This window comes from Ochotona curzoniae, unplaced genomic scaffold (genome assembly GCF_017591425.1).
Source record: "Ochotona curzoniae isolate NIBS_2020 unplaced genomic scaffold, NIBS_Ocur_1.0 scaffold_2587, whole genome shotgun sequence".
NCBI classification, from domain to species: Eukaryota; Metazoa; Chordata; class Mammalia; order Lagomorpha; family Ochotonidae; genus Ochotona; species Ochotona curzoniae.
The window spans coordinates 8,832,381-8,854,735 of NW_024467096.1; positions in this window are offsets into that span (position 1 = coordinate 8,832,381).

Sequence of the window (22,355 nt, forward strand, 5' to 3'; positions counted from 1 at the left end):
TGTATTCTCACATTGTGAAGCTGGAGAGTCAGGAGTGGAGGAATGCTGCTTCCTCACACATCAGAAGAGTCACAGATGGAGAAAGAGCCCGCCACCAGGAACCCTTTTTGCAACGATACCAATTTATTAATTACCATCTTTTATTAGGTTCCACCTCCCAATACCATTGCGTTGAAGGTGATGCTTTCAACACAGAAATTTCAGAAGACACATTCAGACTAAAATCTTGAGTCCGGGAACCATGAGGAAGGGATCAGGGAGAGCCTGGTTTTATCTGAATCATTGAGGAGAGGTGGGTATTATCTTGAAATAGTTGGCACATGGCGATCTTTTAGTGTTAGTTAAGATTAAACTTTCAGAACAGAAAATTAGTGACTTCTTAACAGTCACTGGCTTTTCAGAGCACAGGACTGAGGTGGTATAGTTCTTAATCCTGGAGAACTCAGAAGAACTCAGAAGCAAAAGCAGCAATGGTGATGAGGCTCACAGTAAAGACATGGATTAGGTCTGCCACACCCCTTATTGGAGCACCCAGGTGATATGCTTTGCTCTGACTCCTGGCTTCACATTCTTGCTAAAACAGACCAATGAAGAAACAATTTATAGAGAAAACAATCTATAGAAAGGAAGAAGTTATTTTCAAACTGCACATCGAAGATTTAACATTCAGAATATATAATATTCAGAATACATTAAGAACTCAACTCAATAGCCAAAAAAAAAAAAACAAAAACCAAATAAATAACCCAACTGAAAAATGGAAAGTCAACCTAAACAGACATTTTTCAGAAGATGACAACTGATCAATAGGGAGTTTTAAAATATTCAATGTAATAAACATCAGAGAAATGCATATAAAAAGCACAATGCAATTTTACCTCATTCCAGTTATCAGAAAGGCAAAAGACACAAGATTATGGGAGGGAAAACAAAGGGAGAAAATGAACCCATGCACACTGTGCACATGTGAATTAGGGCAACCATTGTGGAAATAATCGGAAAGGTTCTAGAAAGAAAAACAAAACCGCAGCTACCATAAAACAAAGTGTTTGACTCCTGGGTATATATACGAAATATCCAAAGGAAATGCTATGAGAAAGCTGGGGAGACATCTGTGCTTCCATGTGAATAGTAACACTATTTACAGTTACAAAGAAATGGAAAAAAGCTATCAGAAGATGAATGGATAAAAGAAAAAAAAATATATATATATAATGGAATGCTATTCAGCCATGAAAGAATGAAATTGTGTCATTTATCACAACTTGGATAGGACCGAAAAACAGGTTAAATAATGTATGTGTAAGACATAGGTAAAATAATGATTATATTTTCTCAGTCATTTGTGGAATGTTAAAAGTTAACCTCATAGAAACAGAGTAGAACAATGAGTATACAGAGGTTGGAAAGATGAGGGGAAAGAGAAAATGATTTGTAGTACTTTGACCATAAATAGGTGATAAGTGTTTGAGGACGTAGATAGGTTTACCTTAATTTGAATATCACATAATGTATGCATGTGCTAAAACATCATATGATATTCCTAAAATATGTATAATTTTACCATGACAATTTAAAAATTTAAACTGAAATTCTTATATAGCAAAGATTAGTTCTAATCATAAAATTAGACTAGTCTCATTTAAATTCATTATTTACATTTCAGTGCAGCAAGAGATTCTGAAATGTGGTGAAAGATTTCACTGAAAAAAAAATAAAGCAGATTGCAACTTTAACAGTAGTTTGAGATTACGAAATAAAATCTCAGCATCATATTTCACCTAAAGTACAGTCAGTTTGGGCAAATTCCTCTTTTCTTTAAAATCTCCAAAAGGTCCTGAGAATTCTGCAACATCCAAGAAGTTACTCATCTTCCAGTCTAGGCAGCTTGTGAGTCAATTACCAATGTAGCTTTCCAAGAAAGTCTTGGAAGAGTTGGCTCTTTGGCATCATTCTTAATTTTCTATAAATATCTGGTTCTGATTAATTTAGAAACATTCTAAAATATGATCATTCAGGCAAGGCCATGTTACAAAACCAATGTCTCCAATTATGCATATTAAATACTCAGGCAATTCCTAAGAAAACTCTGAAAATAGTTACATGGTCATGAAAAAGCATAGTGAGTTTTCAAATTCTAGAGGGATTAATAAGGAAAAAAGGTAACATACATAAATATTTTTTTCTATTTACAGAATCATACCCTACTAAATTTTTATCAATTAAGATATGAATATGATATGGCATATGAGTCAAACAGAAAAGATAAGAGCTTCTTTATAGATCCAAAACACAAAACATTGAAAGATGTGTGAAATCCCAAGAAAATTCCTTACATATCCAGGACACAAAACATTAACACATGAGAGATACAACACATAAAAGCCAAAATTATCCTTCATCACTGTTGTGCGATTCTGTTTTGCTTTGTTTTTCTTCGTTTTACATTGGTGCCCGCAGAAAGTTCTGAAAGGCCTGACTTAGTTTACACATATGTTCTCAAAATTGTGTGACATCTTAAGAATCCTGGATAAAGTGCATAAAGAAACTGTAGTATGTTTATTCTAGGGAATACTACTGGACCATTAAAAAGAATGAAATTCTACCATTTGCAGTCAAATGATCCCAACTAGAGATCATGATGCTCAGTGAAATAAGCTAATCACAAAAGGACAAAATTCGTGTTCTTTCTGATAGAAGGCAGCCTCCATGTAAAATACAGCCTCTGTAGATATATAGTTAAGCATGTATATACAAATATTTATTTAGAGGATTTATATAATGGACGCAAACATAACATGAAGTAGAGATACATTGCGATATGCACCTCCACTTCCAAATCAAAAATAGACTACGAATGAAACTGCTGAATATGTCTTGACACTGAAACGCTGGGTTTGTGCCATTCTCTGTACCAACGATGTCAGGTGCACTTAAACAGCAGTATGATGGACTTGGGACTGTTGAGAGACTGGACTGCTGTTACAATATAGGGGAAAACAGTGTTGTTTAGGACGTGGGGAGGGTGGAAAGGAAAATTCCTGAACCCAAGGAACTACATCACTAAGAACAAAGAAGCTTAAACAGTAAAATAAAATAACAAAAAAAGATCATGTACTGAGTACTCTGAGATTGTTGCATAGTTGCAAATTTAAACAATGCGAATTTTGAAGACTTCGTTGAATTAAAGTGCCTCATTCGAAGTAGGAAAAATAACTGATTTAGTTTACACATGTGTTCTCAAAACACATCTTGAGAATCCTAGGCACAAAGTCCACAAGTCTTCTGCATGAGGTTGGAGTTTTTCTTTATTAAAAGAGCAAGCCCTCCAGCCTTAGCACCATGACACCAGTGCTGTCCGTAAATCACCAGGAGAAAGTGCAAAACTGCAGGTGACAAGAAACCGGAAGTGCTTGGAGTGAACTTACTGCTGAGGATTCCCAAAAGTGAATGCGCTAGTGAAGGTTCGTCACAAAGAGAATGCTGTGCCTTTCGCCTCATGATTAAAACACACGTTAGGACACCGTTTAGAGTGTCTGGCTTGGATTCCCGGCTCTGGATTCCTGCAAATGAATGACCCTGGGAGACAGTGCTGCTGCTACCCGTGCGGGTGGGTGATGGGGAGAATATGTCTTGGGTTCTTGACTCCAAACTTCAACCTAAGCCCAGTTCTGGCTTGAAGGGCATCTGGAGTATGAACCAACAGATGAAAGATTCTCTCTGGGTCTGTTTTTCCAATGAATTTTTTTTAGAAAGAAATAAAACAGCAATCAAGTTAGTATTTTTAAAACATTCAAAGTTAATGATGGATAACACAACATTGTTGTTTGATATTAGGGAGAGCATTGTGAGAACTCTAATGTAGACAAACACACCGTGGAAGCTGACACAGCCGCAGGAGCTTCCCATTTGGGGTATCCTTGCTGAAATATTTATGTCAGTACCATTTTTCCTGAACGAATTTAAAGCAAGGAAGGCTAAGCTTCTCTTGATTTGACAGTTCTTGTCATGGAACTCAAAAATTGTAACAAACACACCTAATTATTTCCAACACTTCTCTTTTTCTAAGGATGAGGAACAAATCCTTTGTGATTACCCAGGTACTCTCAAAGACAGTTCTAGGTGAAAAGATATTGGTAAAAATTCTATTTTAGAAAAGCAAAATATCCAATCTAGAAGACTTTAAATGTGATGAATGTGGAAGCGTGAGTTATCAAGAAGCAATGCTTAGCCACTGATTAAGCCAAGTGACAATGAAAGATTTTACAAATAAATATAGGAGGTAATGTGATTATAAAGAGCTTTAACTCTCAAAACAAGACTTTCATTATCTTAATTAATCAACAGAAATCACAGATGGGTTCCAGCAAGAAAGAACATTTGCTGTCTGAAAAGATTACACAAGGACCCAAGGGAACAGCCTAGTGGCCAAATCCTCAGCTTGCACCCACTGGGATCCCATTTGGGCACTGGTTCATGTCCAGCTGCTCCACTTCCCATCTAGCTCCCTGCTTGTGGCCTGGGAGGGCAGTGGAGGATGGTCCAAAGAGTTGGGACCCTGCACCCATGTGGGAGACCTGGAATAAGCTCCTGGTTCCTGCCTTTGGAGTGGCTCAGCTTCAATTGCTGTGGGCACTTGGAGAGCAGATGGAAGATCATTCTTCCCTCTCTGCTTCACTCTAATAAATGTGCCTTTCCAATAAAATAAATAAATCTTTTTTAAAAAGGAAACGAGTATACAAAAGAGAATAATAACCTTTTCAACCTCACAGTAGGTGAAGTAGTTTAGGCCACTGGGAAAGAAAGAAAATAAATCCCAGATTTACAGCAACATGTTAGGTATGGGAGCTCTTTTGAGAATGCTATGAGTAAATCATTAAAACTTTAAATTTGATCACTCGAAGTTCTACTTCTCTGAGCATTCTGTACTTTCTATATCCAAACTCAAACTGAACAGCAACTTTTCAGAGCAACACAACCAACACCTTGATTAACAAATTCAAGCAAATACATAACTTGTTTTTGCCACAGAAAATATAAATGTAAGTTATGCTTAGGAATTATATCTCAGTATTTTCTTACTTAGAAATGATCTAAGTATCTAATGAATACCAATTAATTAACTTAATTTAGGATCAGTCCAGAATTTTAAATTACCTAAAGATCTTGGAAATTATTTTCAAATTGCATGCTATAAAACATAATTACTGGGCCCGGAGCGGTGGCGCAAGTGGTTAAAGGTCCTCGCCTTGCACCCCTGGGATCCCATATGGGCGCCGGTTCTAATCCCGGCAGCCCCGCTTCCCTTCCAGCTCCCTGCCTGTGGCCTGGGAAAGCAGTCGAGGACGGCCCAAAAGCTTTGGGAACCTGCACCCGCGTGGGAGACCCAGAAGAGGCTCCTGGCTTCGGATCGGCATAGTATCGGCCCGTTGCGCTCACTTGGGGAGTGAATCATCGGACGGAAGATCTTTCTCTCTGTCTCTCCTCTCTCTGTATATCCGCCTTTCCAATGAAAAATAATAAAAATAAATCTTTAAAAAAAAAAACATAATTACTGTAGAAATAAAGATTACTAGAGTAACGATTCAATTTGTTTAAACACAAAATTACATTCTGCATAATCTTAAACATTAAGTGAAAGTGAAGCTAAATTCGTTGACCAGCAAATTGTAAGATCATAATGAAAGAGAATAGATTCTATGCATATACCACATTTAAGACTTGGCCCCAGCCGAAGCTAGGACCCTAAAAGGCCCAAATACTTGAGCCATTGTTTGTATCCTCCATGGTGTGTGTTGGCAGAAAGCTGGATCAGAACATTGTATTTAACCTCTATGGACACGTGCCAGCAGGAAGCTGGATCAGAGGAGGAGCCAGGGCTTAAACTAAACACTCTGTTGTAGGCTACTGTTCATCTCAAGCAGTGTTTTAATGTATATGCCAAGAAGCTGTGAATGCCTACTGACTTGAGTTCAAAATAAACAACAAATAAAGATGTTAATGAACCAAATAGTCTATTTTCTTACACTCAACAGAAATAAGGTCTCTATAAATCATCAATGCATTTAAAGAAATCACAAGACAATCATGAAACCAAAAGGGGCATCATCAAAAGTCAAGCATGTGCTTAAACTCCCAAATCAAATCCTTATCATGTTATCAATAGATTAGTGTCCAAAACGCATGATGAAGAATCAGACACATACATGCATGGGGCGTCTAGTGTACCAGTGTGGAAGAGATGAGAGGTGTCTAAAAGACTCCATTATACAGAGCTAACCTGGATATGGTATAAACACAAAGTTTAATCCCATCTGAGTCACACCACTAATTTATCAACAACAAGATGCACCAGCCAGTTAAGGATACATCTTTAATCAAGCTATTACAGCTGGGGAAACATTTACTAATGAGGGATCATGTGAACGCAAATAAAAGGGACAAAACAAAGTGAACTTGCCTCTGTTGAGAGCTGTGAGAGGAAATTTTTTCATGTAATATATATATAGAGAGAGAGAGAACTTTATATATATATATATAGAGAGAGAGAGAGAGAGAGAACTTTAAAGTCATATTGAGAGAGAGAGAATCTTTCCTTCACTGGTTCATTCCCCAGTTAGCTGCAATGGTTAAAGATGGGATGTTCCTAAATTAAGAGCCAGGAACCTCCTCCAGGTCTCCCACATAGTGCAGGGGCCCAAGGTCATGAGCCATCCTCCACTGCTTCCCCAGGCTATAAGCACAGAGCTGAATCAGAAGGGGAGCACCAAGACACAAACTGGCACCCATATAGGATGCTGGTGCCACAGGATTAACATGCAATGCCACTGTACCGACCCCAGTCAAAATTCATTTATGTAAGTGAATATGTGACACTTCAACTTAGTCTAACTGTATCATATGCGACTGTAAATTTTTTTTCAAAAATAATGTGAAAACAAGTTGTACACAATCATACAGCAATGCAGAGTCTCCTTCAGTAAGCAAATCAGTAAAAGGACCCCTCAGAAATAGCATTCACAAAACTTCAAGACAAAATAAGATAGCATGAGACTCTTACATTACAATACTAATACATTTTATAATATAAAATTTTAGTGAGAATGAGGAGAAATGGGAACTCTAAACATAAAAATTGGAATACAAACCAACAAACAGTTTTGGGGAAAAAAGCATAACATTTAATTAGTGGAATTAGAAATTTATTATCCTTTGAAAATTCAACATCTACTAAGTATCTCAGAGAAATTTTGGCACATGTGTACAAGTATAGTTGTTAAAATATGCTAGAAACAGCTTTAAAACATTAGTAACCTTTTAAAAATAATCTCTGGGCACTAGATAAATCAATTGTAACATGTTCTACCCTAGTAGTCATTTGTGATGTTCACAAATTATTCTAGGTCTCCACTTCCCAGACATGTGGAAGAATTACAATGTCTTCTCAACTTGAGGTTGGGTGTGGTCATGTGACTTGTTTTGCTCCACTCCCAAATGAAAACAAATTGGTGGTTGTCATGTGCACGCATGTTACATGGACACATACAATAAAATGAAGTCTCTGTTGATGTAGATATTGAGTAGAGCCATCCTGTTGACTTGCAATAGGTAAGTATCTGCAGCATGATCGAATAATAACCCTTTTTGCTCGTTTTTCTGCTAAGCACACCTTTCTGTGCAGAAATTTCTGGAGAAGTACCTATCTTCTTCCCTACTGATGGATGTCCTACCCCACTAAAGCTTGTGCTTTGCTCTACCACTAACATAAAGATCACTAATAGCATTCATTATTATGGGAAATGTAAGTTCAAGTTAGCATGAAATATCTCTTTGTCTACAAAAGATTGACTAAAATAAAATTTCTAACTACACCAAATATGGATGAGGATGGGGAGATATTAAAGATTTATACAAGAGCCAGTGCTGTGATGCAGCGTGTTAAGCCAACATTTGCAGTGCCAGCATGACATCTGGATGCTGGATCATTTCCCAGCTGCTCCACTTTTGATCTAACTTCCTGTCGATGTGCTTGGCAAAGCAACGAAAGATAAGAACCAGAGGAAGCTCCTGGCTCTTTCTTTGGCTTGGCCCAGTTCCAGCTGCTGTAGCCAGTGGTGCAGTGAACCAGCCAATGGAAGATCTCTCTATGTCACCCTCTCTCTATGTAACTTTGCATTTCAAATAAAAATAAAACTAAGAAAAAAGAATCATACATTAGAAAACTTTTTAGAGCAAGCTCTCGGCTTTTCAAATGAAATTTTTAAGTTTAAAACAAAAAAGGACTTCTTTAAAGCTTGAACACATATCTGCCAGGTAGTCCAGTGACTCCTTTTATGTATATACATTAAGTTCATAGCAATTTATTTCATAATCAACATAACCAACACAGGAACAGGAACTCCATCCAGGTTCTCTGATCAAGAAACTACCTAAGTTCTAAAGCAGCACTCACAGGGCTCAGGTAACTGGTTTTCATTCCTAGGAAACACTTGGTTGTTCACCCATTTTTCAATTACTTGAAAACCTTTCCTTCATATATTTTGTTATTCTTTTTGCTTTTAGGAGGTAGAATCAATTGGTTTCTCTCCTCTTGGCTGACAAGTGTCCCCTCAATATGCAGTGGATCAGAATCTTCCCCTTGATCTTGCCAACCAGGTCTCAGTTAAACAATCAATGCCAGAGTTTTGTTTTTATTTTTTCCCAGGGTATTCTCAAAATCTTTCAGTGTGGCTGAAAGTTATATTGCCATTCAAACCCTTAGTTTACATACCTATTGTCTTTGTGACAATGCCAGTAACCAGAAGCTATATGTTCAGTATACTTAACTAAATATTTCTTGAAAAAGTTCTACCTTCTGTTTTGTGCAGAGGTCTGCTCTACACAGCAGCAAGCCACACTCAAACAACTTTGGACTGAGACGCTACAGTCACAAGTTTCATTTCCAGAGCTTCCTCTGCAATCTGCTAATCACAGCCTGACCTTGAATGATTTTCTGTGCCTCTCTCGGCTTCGAATTTCCCACATCTAATGTAGTTTGAGGTAGGCAAAGTCATGAACCTTAATTTCTCATCTAGCTTATCACACCGTGTTGCGTCATGTCTCAATCATTACGATACAACTTGTGAAAAATGACGGTTCCAGTCACCTCCGTTCTTTTTTTCTGCTGTGAGACAGGCTGAAACTTTCTGAAGGACACAGAATGATTCAATTCATCTGTTTCCTCTACTCTGTGCTGCCGTCTGAAAGGGATTGAGGTTTATGGCAGCTCTTACCCCCGTGGTCCCCCAGGGACAGAAATAGCCCAGGCTGGAGTTAGCAGAAATGATCTCTGCAAAGGCTGCTTTATTGAGAGAGACTGGTTCTCCATTTGTCTTTGTTGAAAGAGCCAATCAGCAGGCTGTGGAGCCGGGGCTCTTTCACAAACTCCCCTGGCTGATCAGTGATTCATAGAGTCCATTAAGACGCCTGGATGACCAAGCGCTCAGTTCCCCCAGATGAAGTCGGCCTGGCAGGGGAAAAACCATTTCTTATCCCTAGCAACCACTGATGAGTCAGTACGTGATGTTACAAAAGGGCTATGCCTTGGCACATTGTGTTAACCTCTCTGGCACTGCCTGGTGGTATAGCCTGGGGGCCAGAAAGCCAGCCCCCTTTTGGGTTGCTGGTGCTCAGGCATCGCTGAATGACCAGGCAGATGGTGTTGATGGGAGTAGACGGGGAGGACCCTCATACTTCCGAACCCTCCACAAACATGAGAGAGAGCTGTTTATTGCAAGTCCTTCACCTCAGGTCAGCAGTCAGTCCATCACATCCTTGCTTTCCCTATTACACAGTCACACATACCCTGAACAGATTTCTAAAAGTGTGACTGTTCCAAATGTATGATAGGGTTTGGTAATGAGTACCTCACTACGTGGATGTGCTTTGTAATCTATGAAGTGCCCAAGAAAGAAGGTTACACCAGTACCCACTCCCTAATTTGCTCACTTGCCTAGTTTCTGATTCTACTAAAGAGAAAACATCATGTTTAATGCCTTTTGCAGTTGCCAGGGCCTTTTTCAGTTATATTCTTAATCTTGATATGATTTTATTTTAGATTTATTCTTATTGGAAAGTCAGATATACAGAGAGGAGGAGAGACAGAAAGGAAGATTTTTTCCGTCTGCTGATTCACTCCCCAGGGGCCGCAAGAGCCAGAGTGGTGCCAATCTGAAGCCAGGAGCCTGGAGCCGCTCCTGGGTCTGCCATGTGGATGCAGGGTCCCAAGGCTTTGGGCCATCCTTGACTGCTTTCTCAGGCCACAAGCAGGGAGCAGGATGGGAAGTGGGGCCACCAGGATTAGAACCACTGGCCATATGGGAACCCGGGGCATGCAAGATGAGGATTTTAATCACTAGGCTACCATGCTGGGCCCTGATTTTCATTTTTTTTTTCCCCTGTATTTTCACTCCTGTCACTTCAGGGGCTCTGCCCCAGCTGCTCCCTTCTTCCTCTTCCCTGTTTCTATATTCACCTGTAGGAGGTGCACTTCTGAGGATGCCCTCCTGCAGTGTTCTGTGTGGCCCTCAACTGCGCTTGTGCAGGCACACCAGGTTCAAATCTGTCACTGCTGGCTATTGCAGGTCAGGTCTAGACCTGCCCTTGCAAAAGCAGCAACTAGTATTAACTGATAATCTACCATGGACAAGAGTTCTCGCCTTCTAAGTCGTAAGACAGCACGATGCTGTAGGTACACTCAATATATATACAGCCATGGCATAAAAAAGGAAGCAAAGAAAACTCAAGAAAAAAGTAAGTTAAATAACTATCCCTGGGACACAGTGTTAATAGCACAGGCAGAAATCCAACCAGGGTCCATCAGCTTCCAGAATTGGCAGGAAATTTCTATTAAAATGTTTCTTTTAGATGTGGATATGTGTGTACTACCAGATTAGGCAACTGTTACACATGGAACTCTCAATGTCATTTTATAAGGGAAAGAGTTCAATTATGGGTCAACAGAAGACACAGAAAGATTCAAATTAAAATTTGATAATTATATGAATAGTTGTAACATATAAATCAAGATTACCAAGGGGCTTGGAAAAGATATTAAAACTGTGACCTTAGGCTGACATGGCATATTCTATTCAGCAATTCAAGTACACCTTAAGTGCCTACCCGGATTTTACACCCAGGAAGTATCTCAGAAATATGCTATTAATAGCTAGAGCAAGGGCAATGATACCAAAATCTACATAACTGTATATTTATGGTACCTCTCACAAAGACACCTTTGTTTTCTTAGAAGAGCTGTTATTCAGGTTATGCTGGAATAGGTCAAACTTCTTGACAAAAGGGCCGTTAGAGATGAGCCCCCCAGTGAGCCAGTTTCCAGAAAAAAAGAATGAATTTCCTTTTGACAACAGTTTGACATTATGTTATGACCTTGATTCCTAATTCCTTAGAATGGAACTTTCTAGGGGAGGTAAACTATGTAATGATTAACATAAGGATTTTTGCCTCTATGAAGGGTACATAATAATATCTCATAGCATAAAATATTTTGAGTTTTTTTGCAATTAGTATTAACCAACATAATTTTCCAGAAGGACAATAACATTCCGGGACTATTTTCTACCACTCTCTGCAAATCTCTATCCTGAACAGAAAGCACCAAACATTTTTCTTTACTCTTTAATTACTAATTCACCAAACCCAATCCAGATCAGCTTTTCAGATTTTTAAAAATTACCCAAATCACATTTTCAGAACACTTTAGCCACTCAATTATCCTCATTATCTTCCCCAAGTCATTCCAATTTGACTTAAAATTTTAGTAGAAGTCGTATTGTCTGCTGTTTAAACTCAGCATCAGAATTAAGAATGATCAGCTTTCTTGTTGTAATAAAAATTTTGGAGCTTCTATCAATCAAATTAGGTCAGATGTGTTTATACCTTTGAAAAGATTATTGAGGGCCCGGTGCAGTGGTGCAGTGGTTAAGGTCCTTGCCTTGCACACCCGGTATCCCATATGGGCGCCGGTTCTAATCCCGGCAGCCCCGCTTCCCTTCCAGCTCCCTGCCTGTGGCCCGGGAAAGCAGTCGAGGACAGCCCAAAGCTTTGGGACCCTGCACCCGCGTGGGAGACCCGGAAGAGGCTCCTGGCTTCGGATCAGCATAGCATCGGCCATTGCGCTCACTTGGGGAGTAAATCATTGGACGAAAGACCTTCCTTTCTGTCTCTCCTCTCTGTATATCTGCATTTCCAATAAAAATAATAATAATAATAAAAATAAATCTTTTTAAAAAGGATTATTAAAATTAACAACAATGCATTCCTCATTTATAATCAATATGTCTGGAAACAAATGCAATTATGCAGTATCCGAAGAAATGTGTATATCCAAGGTAAAAATGTACATGTTTTAGGGCATTCTCATATACACTTTTCACTGGCATGCAAAACTCTCCGCAGCTGATTCCAACCTGGCCTTCTAGCAACATGTCCCCATGTTTTCATATCTTTCATGCTCAGCTCCTCTCGCTATATATTCCTTTCACCTAAAACATTTTGTGTTCATTCCCCATCAATAACAGTCAAATTTCTATGGTGTTTGTGGCTCCATTCCATATTCATATCATACAGCTCCCACTCTCCAACCACAGTAGGTTGAAATTGAATGGTTCCTCCCTTGAGTCTCTCAAGTCATTCAGTTCTTTGTTTGAATCTGCCTTGGACACAGAGTTTTTCTGTATCAATTAGTAAATATCAAGCCTATTAAGAGTAAGGCCATACTCCTGAGCATCTCCGTATCCCAGTCATGCCCTGGTAAAGAGCTGAATTAATGATACAGTGTCTAATGGGATCAAATTCCCTAAGTACTCAGAGATTACAAATCAGACATTCCTTAAGGATCAGGTGGGTTACTTTTGGTTTGTTCATCAATAAAATCAGATTCGTTCACTTGAAAGTTGTGTAGCAAGTATGACTATTGAATAATTTTTAATTGACCTGTCATTGAAAAGGTTAGTTCCAAAACAGAAAGCCTTTTCATAATCAAACCTAATGAGACTTTTTTTCTTAAGTTATTAACTTCCTGTGAGTTTTTTTCTTGCTTGACACTGAAATATTTTTACAAATATTTACAAGTACAATGGTAATGTTATCCGTGTTACATAGATGAAAGGCTCATTGGCAATGGCATTCAACCCATTGGGGCTGAAAGGGTCTTTACTTTTTTGACATTCTTCTATAGGGGGTATGGTACTTCTCCCATTGCACCTTCAGAGATGATGGAAATCATTCGTTTCTTGTACATTTTCTTTATCGTAACAAGTGCCTTTCTATTTTTTAGAAGTGTTAGCTTTTCCTCCAAATGAATCCTTTAAAGAAGAAAAATAGCTTTCCTAACCATGTGTCATTTAAAAGATTTATTTTTATTATTTTTTCATTGGAAAGGCGGATATACAGAGAGGAGAGACAGAGAGGAAGATCTTCCATCCGATGATTCACTCCCCAAGTGAGCGCAACGGGCCGATACTATGCCGATCCGAAGCCAGGAGCCTCTTCCGGGTCTCCCACGCGGGTGCAGGTTCCCAAAGCTTTGGGCTGTCCTCGACTGCTTTCCCAGGCCACAGGCAGGGAGCTGGAAGGGAAGCGGGGCTGCCGGGATTAGAACCGGCGCCCATATGGGATCCCGGGTGTGCAAGGCGAGGACCTTTAACCACTTGCACCACCGCGCCGGGCCCCTAACCATGTGTCATTTAAACAAATAGTAATTTCTACCTATTGAGAAACTGTTGCAGCCAGAACACCATCATCATAAGCTGATAGGAATCTGTTGCCCCTTTTGAGACTCGTGGGCTTGCAACGCAGGCTTTACAAAGCCGTGTTTGGGAGACGATGGCTGGTCCTGCTGTAACGAATACAGTAGGAAACAAATAACCGTGACAGGACAAGAATCCCCTAACATGTTAGAAGTTATTTAGTGTTGTTGCTGACTACCCCTACTAAGCAGAAGGAAAGAATACATGTTCTTATGTGTTCTTGGATAGGCTTGAGCGTTCTAACTATACTCCCTTAGCACAAAAGTTAAGAATCAGGTCTCTGAACTTCTCTTACCCAGAAGAATTTTCTATTCCACAGTGATGTCATTGATCACTGAAATTCCATGAAAGCCAGAGAAGTAATGAGAGGTCAAAGCCACTCGCGTGAATTCATATTTTCTCTTCAATCAACACTGCGCTTCTTGTTGATTCACAGTAAACTGACAAAATCTCAACCTTGAACCGCAGCGGAGATCTGAATTTTCAGCTTTGAGGACTCAGAACTGGCTGAGTTTTGTCCTGGTTCAGGTCCCCTATGTAGACACTCTTCAGAACACTTCCACGAAGAGCATCCAGTGGCATAGAACTTCTGCTCATGACTCTCCTACTTCAATCATATAAATTAATTTCATAGATTTTGCTCAACTAATATTTACTGATACAAAATGTCCAGGTGTGATTGTTTAAAGGTATCTACTTACTACCAGAAACAAAACCCATTTTCCTTATTATTAGCATCCACTTATCATCTTTAGGGGGCAAGGTAGCCATCATTTTTGGTATTCTTGAAGGTCATGGCCAAACCTGTGGGTTTATGCTTGCTTGTGTGGACGTCTTTGGAGTGAACTCTTCATGGCAGCATTCCTGTGACAAGTAGAAGGCCTTGGTTCATCCAAATGTCCCAACAGCATTTGTTGAAGACCAGATTTTTTACTGGATTATTTTCAGTTCTTTAGTCAAAGGTTCTCAGGTTTCTATCTGTTTGATTAATATTTCTTCTCTGTTCCTCTACCAGTGCCAGAATATTTTGATTGCCACCTCTCTGTAAGTATGTCTTCAGGCCTGGACTGTGATTCCTCCAACTTTGTTTTTCATTCTTCAGTAAAATTTTTGGCTATTGGTGTTCCTTTCTGTTTCCTAATAAACTTTGCATCATATTTTCTACTTCTGAGAAGAATATTGTTGGAACTTTGATTCGGATCACATTGAATCTGTATGTTACTTTTGGTAATATGAATATTTTAATTATGTTGATTCTTGATGGATTTCTCCATATTTTTATGTCTGCTCTTATTTCTTTTTTTACTTTTTCCTTAATTTTTATCATAGAGGTCCTCATTATTTTGGTTAAGTGTATTCCAAGATATTTAAGATTCTTCTCTGGTATTTTAAAGTTGGCTGTATTTACGAGTTCTTTACCAGCCATTGAGTTGTTTGTGTATACCAGGGCCTTCGATTTATGTTCCATTAGTTTTGTGTCCTGCTACCCTGACAAACTCTTTTACGAGTCCCAATACTCTCTTGCCTCCCTACCTATTGGTCTGAACATTTGTGGAGGATTATGGTAAGTTCTTGAAATGGTTGGTAGACTTTAGCAGTAAAGCTATCTGGTCCAGGGCTTTTCTTTATTGAGAGGGATTTAATTACTTCATCCTGGCTATAGGTCTATTTAGATTTTAATTACCTTTTGATTTAATTTTGGTAAATTATATGTGTCCAGAAATCTATCCATTTCTTCTAAGTATTCCAAGTTATTGGCATATAATTGTGTGTAATAATTCCTGATTATTCTATGCATATCTGAGGTATCCTTGTTATATTTGCCCCATTTGTCTCTGATTCTATTGATTGTCATTCCTCTACCTATCCCTCCCCTCTTTTCTTTATTATTATTATTTGGGCTAATGAGAAATCTGTTTTTTTTTTTTTTACTTTCTCAAAGGACAAGCTCTTTGATTTATTGATCTTACATATTGTTCTTTTAATCTCCATTTGGTTTATTTCCTTTCTTATTTTGATTATTCCTCTTCATCTGCTAATTTTGCAATTATTTTGCTGTTTTTTTTTCCAGTGACTTCAGAAATAGAGTTAGCCTACATACCTGATTCCTTTCTAGTTTCTTGCTGTAGGCCTTAATTGAAATGAACTTCCCACTTAATACTGCCCTCACCATGTCCCACAAGTTCTGACATGCTGTGTTGATGCCTTCGTATGTATCAAGCCTTTTTTTATTTCCTTTTTTATTTCTTGTATATCCCATCATTCATTTTGCAGCAAGTTGCTCAGTCTCCTTTCAAATCCTTTCACTTTCAGTTTCTATGTATCTTGATGTGTCTCCTGTAAGCAACAAATAGATGAGACCTGCTTTTGATCCAGTCCACTAATCTGTGTTTTAGATTGATTCGTTTAAGCCATTGACATTTGAGGTTAATATCAATAGGCAGTGATTTTGTTCTGTCATTTTAAGCAGTGGGCTTCTCATTGTTTGATTAAGTTTCTTCTGTCATTTTATTGAGATGTTCTCCACGTTTGCCTTTGGATTTGTTAGGTGCTACTCTTTTTCTCCATAGCACATCTTTAATCAACATTTGTAAGGCAAGTTTGGTAGAGGCCAAGTCTTTCAGCTTTTCTTTGCTTTTGAAGTATTTTCTTTCATTTTCAAATATGAATGAAAGCTTTGCTGAATATGTTATTCTGGATTGACAATATATTTTCTGTTATTATCCAGAATTTGTCACTTCGTTGTTCTGGTTGTAGTGTTTCCTCTGAGAAGTCAGCTATGAGTCTGATTAAGGTTCTTCTGTAAGTTTACTGAGTCTTCTCAAATGCATATTTAAGTATATTTTCTTTATGTTCATCCAAATAGAGCTTAATTATAATGTGTTGTGAGGATCACTTTTGGTTTATTTTACTGGGACTTCTGTGCTCCTCCGGTATTTTGCTTTGTAATTCTTTCTGCACATTAGGGAAGTTCTCAATTATTGTTTTATTGAATACATCTTTTAACCCAGCTTCTCTTTCCACACCTTCAGGAACTCCCAAAACTCTTTTATTAGGTCTTTTGCTGGTGTTCCTTAATTCTTGGATGATTTTCTAAGTTTTATATAGTTCCTCTTCCAGCTTTGTGACTATTTCATCATTATTGTAGGAGGCATCTTGCAATTATGAAATATATTCTTCTGCCTAACTAATTCTATTATTGGCACTTCCCACTGAATTTTTAATTTGCTCTGTTGTATCATTCATTTATAATAATTCAATCTGATTTTTGTTTCAATATTGCTTTTTCTTGTGTAATATATTCCTTAATTTCCTTGAACTCCTGTATGTGCCTCTCATTTTTTTAAGAAGAATAAAAGGATTTTTTAAAGATTTATTTAAAGAATTTCTTTGTGCTGATTCACTCCCTATTGGCTACAATGGCCGGAACCGAGCCAATCTGAAGCCAGAAGTCTGGATTTTCTTCCAGGTACCCTACATGGTTTTGGGCCATCCTCTACTGCGTTTCCAGGCCACAGGCAGGGAGCTGGATGGGAAGTGAAGCAGCCAAGTCACAAACCAGAGCAGTATTACTCTCAGTTAAGGTTCATTTTCCTTCATCTTGCTTGTCCCTGAATCCGAAACTAACAAAAGTATAAGTATTATTCTTTTAATATTACTCCAGATCAAAGTTTTTCTCCTATAGTGTACCATGAAATTGCTTGGCTTCCTCTTCTCTTACCCAGAAATGGCTGCCACAGTAGTTCAGAATGAAATGGGCCAACACTTTCAAAAAATGTGAAATGACAAGAGTTGAGAAGATCCCACGTTCATGTCAGCATATTTACTCTTCTTTCTTCATCGATCTGATAGCTTCTACCTGTTGATCTAATTTTGTGACTCTCCAGACCTATCAGCAATCATTCCATTGTGACGGCACAAGAGTAATTTTTTCCATGTGTTATACTGCGTGGACGTAAAAATAAATGAGTAGCACTTATTCTTGACAAAATGCTACCATAGAACATAAAAAAGGAAGTGACCTTACAAGAAATCTGGCCTAAGCCCCTTAGTTTGTGAATGATATAACAGAATCAGATTGTGTGTGAAATTCTGTATTTTTAACAAGTTTCTAGGTAATGACAATGTTATTGGTAGGAAAATTATACTTTGATGTATAAAGCCTTAGGAAACAGTAAAACAGCTTGAAAATAAAGAGTCTTGTGTTAGAGTTCTGGCTCTGCCACCAACTGGAAGCATGGTTATGGAAAAGCCTTCTAGATAATCTGATAATAGCCAAATGGTGGAAACAACACAAGCACCCAAAATACTCATTTATGGATCAACGTATGCATACAGTGTGTACATACAATAGAATAGTATTCCACTTTCAAGTGGAAGGAAATTCAGACACATGTGATAAGATGGATGAATATTGAAGCCATTACACTTGGTAGAATGACCTACCCACAAAAGGGTAAACTGTGTGATTCTACTTATTTGAAGTCAGATTCACAGAGAAGTTAAACACAAAATACACAGATTTTCAGGAGCTGAGGTGAGAGAAGAATGGAAAGTTATTAATAGGTATAAAGTTTTAGTTTTATAAGATGGAAAGAGTTCTAGAGATCAGCTACACAACTAAGTGAATATATTTATAACATTTAAATTATGCACTTAAAAATGGATAACATGATCAACTTTATGTACATGCCACACTAAAAACGCATAATCCTATCAATCTGCCAAAAGTTCTGACGCCCCAACTAAAGTAAATGACCACCAGATATAATAATCAAGTCAAAAGACTCCCATAGTACATTGAATAAACATAATTTTCACTTTTTAAAAACTTATTTTGTTAAGGTTTTCTTCTACTGCATTGAAAGCCTCACACTTGGGAAAGGTACTGTTTAACAACATGTTTCTAATGTGGCAACGAGCTTACTATTGTTTTTATGGAACTCATACGTCTTGTACTGCAAGTGCCATGTCCAAGAAAACTCCTCAAACTAGGAGAAATTGGCACCCTATTAATTAATAGATCTCACAAATGTACACAGGAACTAAACAGAACCAAGCTTAAATGTATTGGGTTAAGCAAAGAACCCAAGAAGACTAAATGAACAAGGAAAGACCCAAATGGCTACGAAACCTTTCTACTCACGCCAATGCAAGATGGTACTAAGGTAGTATCTCTCACTACAATTTAAGATTATATTTAAAAGGAATTTAATCTGATGTGCCCAATATTTTCTGTTCCTTTTATATTTTCATTATGACCACAAGTATTCTGGAAAGCTTGTTTTTTCAAAGCAGACAAATGTCTGACTTGTATGTTGTGTTCTGAATAGCCATAGATCTCAGGAAAAAAGCTACAGGAAATGATCCCAAGGCACGGAGTATAAGGCTTGTAGTCAGTTTTCATTCAAAAACCTCAGAGTAAAAATCTATACTTTTAGATATATGATTGAAGAAAAAAGTGCAGTGAGCATTTAGTGTAATATTAACATGTCGTGTCCCACAGAATTGCCTGAATTCAATTCTCAGCTCTGGCTCCCAACTCCAACTTCCCACTAATGCAAACCTCGGATGGCAGCAGTGATGGCCTCAACTAATTGAGTTCCTACCAACCAGGTGGGAGGCCAAAGTTGTGTTCCAGGCTGCTAGCTTTGGTCACAGCTATTGCAAGGACTTGGAACGTGAACCAGCAGATGGGAGCATTTTCTCTCTCTCTCTCTCTCTCTCTCTGACACAAGTAATAATAAATAAAACAATACATAAATGAATAAATATTTTAAATAAACAAAATGAAAGCTTTGACAGTGTTCAAAGCACAGGTTAGCTACTAGGCAAAGACATTGGAACTGCGTTCAGAGATTAACCCTTTTGATGTGCCTGCGTTTACTGGGGAGCAAGCAGAGAAGGGCAGGATGGATAATGAAGCCAGAAGACAGATTCACCTGAGATGCTAAATACTAATTTGAGCCAAGAAATCTCAGACTAATTCATCCCTCTCCCTTCTTTGATTCTTCTTCAGACTCAATTGTCAAAGACATAAATTATTTAAAATGAAGAGAGGAAACAGCAGTAGGAAGACAGGGTATTGTTCTACTTCCAGGACAGAAAGTAGTAAGAGAACCATCCAGAAATCATCTAGGAAACAGAAACAGCCAGCAATGCCACAGATACGTCAAAATAGGATGGGAAAAGGATGTCCTGTATTTCTTTATATGTCAGGAAATAACTATTGCAATACTGTACAGTCTGAGGGAACCCTGACACTACTGATATTGTTTTGTTGGGTTTTGTTCTGTTTATCTATTAAAGTTCATCATAGAGTCATAAACCACAGGCAAAGAAAACAAAACCAGGGAGACTGTATTCTTCCCTACTCTCTTACTACATTAAGATGAGAGGAGGTTTGAAACTACAATCACTGGGTGGTTCTATAAAAGCTGACGATAGCTTCCTTGAGCCCCTATCAAGAGGAAACACAGGTTTGAGAGGTGACTTTCAATGAAAAGAAGAGTCAACCACCAACTATTCCCTCCATAGACTCTCCTAAAAGTAACCTAGTGTGGTAGGTTAAGCTGCCACCTGCAATGCCTGCAGTTCATGTCCCAACTACTCTACTTCCTATCCAGTTCCTTGCTAATGGCTTGGGAAAGCAGCAGCAGATGGCATGACTGCTTGGCAATCTGCTACCCATGAGGAGAACCCAGATGAAGTTCCTGGTTCCTAGCTTCAGCCCAGTGCTGTCCATTGCAGCCATCTGAGGAATGAAGAAATGGATGGAAGATTCTCTCTGTGTAATTCTAATGTTGAAATAAATCAACAAATATTTTATTTAAAACATAACAAATGGAAACCCCATTTTTAAAAAGGTAACTACCAAAAAATTATCTTGCATATTCAGAAGTTCTTCAGCAATGAGTGCAGCCAAATGAGTGACTGAATAGAATGATTCATAAGCCTCTTTTTTTGCAAAATACTTAACAAATATTTGCATACCTAGTCAGTTTCTGTAATCATTAAACGTACTCAGCGCATGTCTGCTTTCCGTAGTCAATCTTTTCACTCTTATACATAGCATGAAAGGAAAATTGTTACCATGTGAATTTATACACTGATTTTCCTCTAATTTGTTATGTGACCATCAAATGTGGCCACTTCTTCACATTTCAATTATCTTTCAAATATTTTTACTAGTACAATGAGAACAGATTTTGTACTATTTGCCCTTTAAAGAAAATTTTGCCTACCCCTATTCTGAGGTGCATGGGAGCCTTCCATGTAACTCACGCCTACGGACAGCATGTACTAGGAAAATCTAAGTTTTCCCAGAACAATCATGAAACTGAAATGTCCTCCTCCACAGCTCCTCGATAACCCTAGCAGTAGTCCCTTAAATCACCTGTTGTTGTTTTCTCTAAATCAAACGGGAGTTGGAGAAGGTTAGAAGCAGAAACCATGGGAAAACTGACATACAAGAAGCCTTTAAAACTCCATGAAAATACTTGTTATCAAAGCTTATGCATGACTTTCCTTTTGTTGAGCCCAAATAAACTTTTCATCCAACTTTCCACAAACTTTCTGACTACCTTACTTTGAGTCAATTACTGTGTTGAACTTTTTAACATATGTGATCTTTTTTGATGCTCTGAAGTCATATCTAGTAAGGATAGAAACAGAAATCTAAGTCTGAAGACATGGGAAAGACGATAAGCTATTTATGCTGAAGTCAGTACTGTCATAAACAGCATCATTTGAGTTTCATTTCATGGTGATAACAAGGATGGATGGGTGAATCTATCATTAAAGATAGTGTAGGTTATATGTGGGGGAAAATTAAAGCTTGTTTCTTCCACCAGCAGAGCTTTAAACACTGAGCACAATCTTTGGAAGTTGGAAGTTCAATAGCCTAGGGACCTCCAGTGGTGAAATTCCACTTCTGTGTCTCTAAAGAGAGAAACAGATGGTGTGTCAGGTCAAAGACGAGCAGGTGCAGATGAATATCTCTGACATTGACTCCAGGGCAGATCAGATGAGTCCAGTGGCCTTCAATGGAATCAAATACTGACAAAGGGCAATAGAGCACATGGTCTCTTCAGGAAACTACAGCTTCTCACCTCTCAACCTGACCAAGTGGCTGAGGCTGCTCTTTCTACTACCAGCCCTCTCCCAAAAGCAGCACTTTCTTAAAGGATGTCACAGAAAGGACAGATATCATTTCAAACCCTCTTAACAAGACCAAAGAGCTCAAAGTCATTCAAGACCTTAGAGGTCACTCTGACTCAGTTCACACATGGGTTTTAACCATTTTATATAAGCAGTGGCAGAAGCGCCACGATAACTGAATGAACCAAAAGGTAGATTGATTTGACAGGTTTTCTTTCAATAAAAACTGCCTATATCTATTGATGTCATAGAAAACCTGGACCAGGCACAGTGCGATAGCCTAGTGGCTAAAGTTCTCATCTTGCATGTGCCAGGATCCCATATGGGTGCCAATTCAAATCCCAGCAGCCTCACTTCCCATGCAGCTCCCTGTTTGTGGCCTGGGAA